This window comes from Lolium rigidum, chromosome 3, assembly GCF_022539505.1.
Source record: "Lolium rigidum isolate FL_2022 chromosome 3, APGP_CSIRO_Lrig_0.1, whole genome shotgun sequence".
Classification (NCBI taxonomy): domain Eukaryota; kingdom Viridiplantae; phylum Streptophyta; class Magnoliopsida; order Poales; family Poaceae; genus Lolium; species Lolium rigidum.
Window position 1 is genome coordinate 244362949 of NC_061510.1, and position 7602 is coordinate 244370550.

Genomic DNA, 7602 nt, shown 5'->3' on the forward strand with positions numbered 1-7602 from the left:
TACCCATTACCATTCGTTGACAACAACAAACACCTCTCAAAATAATTTTACTATGCTTTACAAATGAAAAGCTCTAGCGCATGTTAATCCCTGCTTCCCTCCGCGAAGGGTCAATCTTTTACTTTTATGTTGTGTCTCCATCCTTTCTTTGAGCACTTTCTTGAGAGCACAACTGTCATTCTTAGTGTAATATGCTTGTCTCAAAATATGATTGATTGTGGTATAACTTTGATGCTTTTATCTTTGACAATCACTACTTCTAGTCTTTCTATGAACTCCGGAGGTGCCCGGGCATTTATGTTTTGCCGATCAAATACGAGCAAGCGAGATACCACTTTATCATACTCTCTTATGAACATTGCAATCCCGCTTACATACATGATTCATGATGCTTATTATTAATTGTTGGTACCTCTTCATGATTGACATAGTCTGTTAGATGATCTTATTTGCATGTATCCTATTATGAACTGCTTAAGTATTAGCCATATCATGAGAATATATACATCATATGAACAAATGTGTTCGTGAAAGTTCTTTTATCGCTCGGTTGTTAACCGAATTGCTTGAGGACAAGCAATAAGCTAAGCTTGGGGGAGTTGATACGTCCAAGACGTATCTACTTTCCCGAACACTTTTGCTATTGTTTAGCCTCTAATTTGTGTATTTTGGATGCAACTAACACGGACTAACGCTGTTTTCGAGCGAAGCTGTTCTGGTGTCTCGTTTTTGTGCAAAAATCCAACTTTCAGGAAAAACCTCGGGATTTTGACGGAAGGCCCTATTTTCCCAGAATACTGACGGAGCTAGAAGGACAAATCAAGTGGAGGCCCGAGGGCCCCACACCATAAGGCGGCGCGGCCTAGGGGGGGCTCGCGCGGCCCTATGGTGTGGCCCCCTCGGCTGGCCTCCGACGCCCTCCTTCGGACTATTTATCGGCCTCGACCTAAAAACGCACGGAGAGAAGTTGAAGTCGCCAGAAACCCTCCAGAACGCCGCCACATTGCGAAACTCCATCTCGGGAGCCAGAAGTCTCCGTTCTGGCACTCCGCCGGGACGGGGAATTGGAGGAGATCATCGCTGCCATCACCGCCAACGCCTCTCCATCAACCAGCCATGTTTCCCCCATCCATGTGTGAGTAATTTCCCCGCTGTAGGCCGAAGGGGATGGTAGGGATTGGATGAGATTGGTCATGTAATAGCATAAGATTGTTAGGGCATAGTGCCTAGTATCCGTAGATGTTACTTTTATGATATTGTTGCAACTTTTTATGCTTAATGCTTGCCACTAGGGCCCGAGTGCCATGATCTCAGATCTGAACATGTTATTGATTCATGAAGATATTCGTTGTTTATGATCTTACCTGCAAGTTGTATACACATGTCGCTGTCCGGAACCAATGGACCCGAAGTGACAGACATCGGGACAACCGGAGGGGATGGTAGTGATGTGAGGATCACATGTGTTCACGGAGTGTTAATGCTTTGCTCCGGTACTCTATTAAAAGGAGTACCTTAATATCCGATAGTTTCCCTAGAGGCCCGGCTGCCACCGGCTGGTAGGACAAAAGATGTTGTGCAAGTTTCTCATTGCGAGCACGTACGACTATAATTAGAACACATGCCTATTGATTGATTAGTACTTGGATACCGTTTTATTATTATCCGCAAATGCCCTCGCTATGATTGTTACATGAGTTTCTCTCATCCATGCAACGCCCGTTATCCGTCCCCGTGCCTACGATATTTTAATCCTGCTTGTTTACTAAAATCACTACTGCTGTCTTTGTTACTTCTGCTGCTGTTATTTCACTCATCGCTACTACTATAAAGCTGTTACTACTTGATAAACTCTTGCGAGCAAGTCTCGTTTCCAGTGCGGCTGAATTGACAACTCCGCTGTTAAGGCTTTCAAGTATTCTTTGTCTCCCCTTGTGTCGAATCAATAAATTGGGTTTTACTTCCCTCGAAGACTGTTGCGATCCCCTATACTTGTGGGTCATCAAGCACCATGTGGAGCATCTCGACTTCATGTTGTACCACACTCAGCAGGATCTCGACCACTCCCGTGAGTACGCCAACCAGACTCACGCCCGCATCATCGAGCAAGGCGACTGCATCAAGATGCTCGCCAATGACCGCAGGACCCTCCGCCAGCAGCGGACGAAGAAGGATGCCACCATCACTCGCCTCCGCGCGAAGATAGCAGCACTCGAGGCCACTGTCAAGGCCCAGGAAGAGCAGATGAAGAAGATGGAGGAAGATGGAGAGGACATTCAGGGAGGAAGCAACTTCCTGAGTGACGACGACGACTTCGAGGAGGATGAGAACACCGAGGGGGAAGACTACGATTTCTCGGACGACGGAGATGATGACCTCACCCCCATCGATGTTGATGAGGATGAGGAGTAGTTCACTTGTGCACTATCGTAGGTGTGAGTTGTATCCCGCCCCAATGTATCGTAGCTTGGAGAAGAAGGGTTCTTAAAACCCTTAGTGAGTTAGCTTGTAATATGTGTTGTTTGTTATGAATGATTGTATGTTTGTGTCATCATAAAAAGACTTCAAGTTTTAAGCTTTTGAACTTAAACACAAAACAAGCCATAGAAAATTTCCCTCTTATCTCATGATCTCTCTCAATGCTCAGATGGCCCCTCCAACTCGTAACGCGAATCAAGACGCTATGATGCAGATGTTGCAAGTTATGCTGGAAGATAGAGAAGCAGAAAGAGCTAAAAGGAAAGCCAACATTGCAGCACTTCAACAGCTTGCCAACAACAATCAAGGCCATCATGATCACCCAGGATCAAAGCTCAAGAACTTCCAGAATACCAACCCGCCAGTTTTCAGCAAGACTGAGGAACCCCTGGATGCAGATGATTGGCTCCAAACTATGGAGAACAATCTAGAAGTAGCTGGAGTTGAAGAAAATGAGAAAGTGTTGTTTGCCACACACTACTTAGCAGGACCCGCAAGAGCTTGGTGGACAAGCACCCGTGCCATGAATGCGGGACAGTTCATGACTTGGGCAGATTTCAAGCTCAAATTCAGCAAGTACCATGTGCCCCCGGGTCTGATAAAGAAGATGAGAGATGAATTCCGTGAACTGAAGCAAGGCCGGATGTCCGTGGTGGAATACCGCGACAAGTTCCTAACTTTGTCAAGGTACGCCCCGGATGAGACTGATACTACTGAGAAGAGGAAGGAAAGGTTTCTGAACGGACTGCATGATGAGATGCAGACTGTGTTGATCAACATCCCCTTCGCCGACCTCGAAGCCCTTGTTGACTCCTCCATCCAAATGGAGGGGAAACTTGTGGTGACCCTGCATACCACTGCATGTTGTAGTATGCCAGTCGTTGATATAACATTCACGAAGTACCATTCCGCAAATATTACATCTCTCAGAGTAGTACAACAGAACATAGCAGGGTCCATAACTCATTCACTTATTATTACAAGCATCAAACATATATTGTCTTGGAGCTCCTCTTGGGTCCTCAGAGGAATACTCCTGGGTTCGAGGTGAACCCAACTTAGCTTACAATATAAGAGTCTCATTAAACTATACATTTATTGCCTCGAGCAGCTAAATACTAGAGTTCGGACTGCTCGGTTACTGCTACTATCGGATATCTCTAGGCTTGTTCTCCTCCGGAAGCCTCCCCGGATCCGTAGACTATGAGATAGTCTATTCCTTCAACACCTCCTGAGAGGTCTGGTTCATCGTAGCCGATTATCTCAGCTCCTTCATTGTTGTCGTAGTCCTCCTCCAGACGATTCAGACAATCTAAGCATGGGATTTAAGAGTGGTATGAGTACGAGCGTACTCAACAAGTTCATTATAGATAAGAGGTGTTTAATGCACTAGCTACGATATTAGACCAGAAAGTCTAATACCAATGCAAGTTTTGGTAAACATTTCTTCAAGAGATTGCTTTTATTCCAAAGAGCTATGTCCGTCGGCCTTCACCGGTTTACTAGAACTTCATGGAGCTCCTTTCCGGCCGCGTTCGCGGTTCCTCATCCCGGAACGAGGAGTGACAGGTCACGAGTTCTTTACACTCTGCGAGAGGTGTGTTGCTTTACCCATAAGAGATCTTAACCTTGGTGCCAACCGGGCAGCTTTCCCGTCCACACTTCCTTCGGTGTGAGGCCCGGTATAAGGTCTAGCCAATCATGTTCCTCCGCTACCTCGAACACCCACCCTTTGTTGCATACCCCGACCACGGGTCCTCGTCGGTCCTCTTACACCAATTAAGGATGGACCCCGACCACGACAACGAGTTTGGGACTCGTTAACCAAACTCCTTCGCCGGTAGCTGCAACCCATCATAGACCACATTACCGTGGGGAATTAGAAGGGGATCCCCACCCTCAAGTTGTTCCGCAAGCGACAACCGCTACGGTAAGCAACAGCTATACCGTGGGGAATTAGAAGGGGCTCCCCACCCTCAAGTTGCTCCGCAAGACCACAACTGCTACGGTAAGCGCATCCGTTGATGAACGAGAGGTGGAAACACTTTTGACTACTCCGTCCCACTCCGGATCTTATGGTTAACACGGGTATTACGGCACAAGAATCCCTGGCGACATTTGTTGTTTAATCCTAGATGGATATTAACCCTTGCAATGGAACCTCCACCATATCAACACAATCCATGGTTCCATTGCCCACCACATAGTCATATTCATAATTATGAAAGTAGTGGTTTTGGTTTGTATGCAATAGTGATAACCATAATACTTTGCAAGTAATTTGATAGAAATACTCGAATGACATGAGCAAGTGATGAACTTGCTCGAACACTGCAAAGTTTTGCAGTTGGATGGTGTGGACTGACCCTTGTCCTCTGGTTCTGAAAAATAGCATCATTGTCCGATAAGGGCAATGGTTAAAGAAGCAATTATGCATGATTTCATTTTTAGGGTTTGTTTCCCCCCTTCCGATGTCGTTATTATTTCATGTAAGAGGTTAATACTAAGAATATTTTGGGGATACTTGATTTAAAGTAAGATACAACCTTGAAATGTTGTCAAGGTGTTTTTAAAGTCCAATGATATTAATGGACTTATTTTCATTATTGAAAATAATATGTGTGCTTTAAATTATTATTTAAATCATCAAATTAAGACTTATTCATAATTGTCTTTAAAAATTCTCTTTGATATTTTATTTGGATAGAGAATTTTATGCTGATTGATTTTCATATTTTTAATTATTTTTTTAGAGCTCTTATCAATTTTCTTTTTAATTTCAAAGTTTCTTGTTTTAAATGAAATTGTGAAATGTCTATATTGCCTTTGGGCCCACCTGTCAGTGGAGCCCAGTGGGTTGGGCTAAACTAGCTCGGGTCCAACCGACCCGAGCGGTCGCTCACTCGCCCACCTCCTCGCGCCGCTCGACCTAACCCTAATCCCCTCTCCTCTCTCTGGCGATCTGCGTCGCCCTCACCGTCGCCGGCCGATTCCGGCGATCCCCGGCCGATTCCGGCGATCCCCGGCCGCCATGGCCCTCGCCATGGGGCGCATCTGCACCGCCACGCGACGGCGCACCAGATCCACGGCATCGATCTGGTTCTAGCCGCCCCTTCGCCGATCCCCCTCTCGTTTGTCCGTACGGTGGTGTGGTGCTCACCGGCGCCTCAGGCGTGATGGTGCCGTCGGGCCTTCCCACCGTGGTGTGGAGTGCTGCGGCGCTAGTCGGGCCTGGCATGGCCTGGCCAGGTGCCGCCGTGCCTTCGGCGCGCGCCGCCGTGGCCGCCACGGCTACGCTTGCCGTCTACTCGCTCCGGGTACATGCGCCGCCTCTCTCTTACCTCTCGTGCTTGTTCTTCCTTCTCTTCTATGTGCTCCGGCCATGGCTTTCCTCCTTGTGGAGGTCTGCCATCGTTGTTGCTTCTTGCTCTGTTGCACTTAGCTCGCTGCTGCGACGTATGCTTGCTTTGTCGTGTTGCTATTGCCATGCTTGCTCTAGTCTATGTGCTTGTGCAAATCCTCGCTGTGATGTGTGCTTCCTTTGATTCTTGTCCCTGCTCACCCTTGAGGTTATACATTCTATCATCTGGCTAGATGCTCATCTGAGCATCACCAGCCACTGCTATTGCTTGCTTACTTGTGCTGTAATAAGCTCTAGCTCCTCTGGTTCATTACTATGGTTGATTCTTGCTGTTTAGTAAGAGACAGTGTTATTTGTGTGATGATTATTGAGTTCTGGCTCACAGTAGGTTTGGCTTTGCTTAATTGTTGTCCATATGCATCAATTCCTTGATGATATGCTTCTCGATACAATCATAAAAATGGTTTATGTGCTAGTCTGTGATCTAATTGTTGCTTATCTGTGGCTGTTTAATTCATAGAATTCATGTGTGATACTGGTGATTGATTCTAGCATGCCTTGGCATGCTCTAGCAGGCTCTGGTGATCAAATGATCATCACTTGCTTGTTGCACTGTGCCTTACTTGGTGCTTCTTCTAGTGTCCGTGTGACACTTATACTTGTGCTTGGTGTGTGTTAATGCTTGCTCAAGCATTATCTCGATGCTTGCGGTGAGCCATTGGTTCACCGGCAAGATGTTGGTGCTTTAGTTACTTAACTCGTTTCATTTATCCGTAATTCCTTGCTTTACTAGATGGATAAATGATGTGAACTGCTTGCAGTTATGATCATCTTACAGTTAATTTGATTGAGCTAGAGGGATGCCAACATCTGTTGGGAACCCCAGCTCCATTTGAACCCCTTCTGGGTAATGATAAACTGCTTTGGTGACTTTCCTGTGTGGCTAGGTAGCTGTTGTGACCCTAGCAGGTCGTGTCTGCTAGAAATGGTTGCTCCTACCCCTGTTAGATGCTTACGTGCACTAATCCTGGTAGTCTTTCATAGGCTGCTAGGTTATTTGATGTTGAAATCATACTGGACAGATAGCTGTCCAGTGATCTGATGGCTTAGCTAGTTGTATGTTGCTAGGTGAATCTGGGTAGCTTGATAGGGATTAGTTCCTTGCTGGATTTCCCTGGTTAAGTCACTTTTAATTCTATTGGCTTGATCAGTGTTCCCTTGGATCCATTCCTAATGGTTGTACCCTTATTTTGCTTGCATCATTTGACTGGTAGCCAAATGATGATACAACAGGGTACCCACACCCTTTTGCTTGTGTGTGATTGATGCACATGCTTATTTATGAGCAAGACAGATGCTTGCTCATGATGCTTTGTGTATACCTCACTCCAGCTCCTAGAAATGGGGTGTTGGTGTAGAGGATGGCTTCTGGTTGCTTGGTTTTCTTTAAGGATGAGCTGGTGCTTGTCCTGCTCCTCCTTGTGAGCTTGTGAAGCTTGAATTGATTCTGTGGTGATTTTGGACAGGTTGAGCAGCTCCGGCTGTTCTTCCGGTTCTTATTGTTCTTGGTGTTCTTACCCTTTGGAGATTCCGCCGATGAGCTGCTAGGGTTTCACGGTCGTGAAAAGGTTTTATATGAACCTTTGTTGGCTCCTCCGGTCGACAGCCTTGGCTCGGCACCAATTTGGTGACTCCCAGGCTTGTGTGTGTTGTTGTGCATGCACAAAGCCTTGTGTGCTGCACTGGGTGTGTGTGTGTGCAAG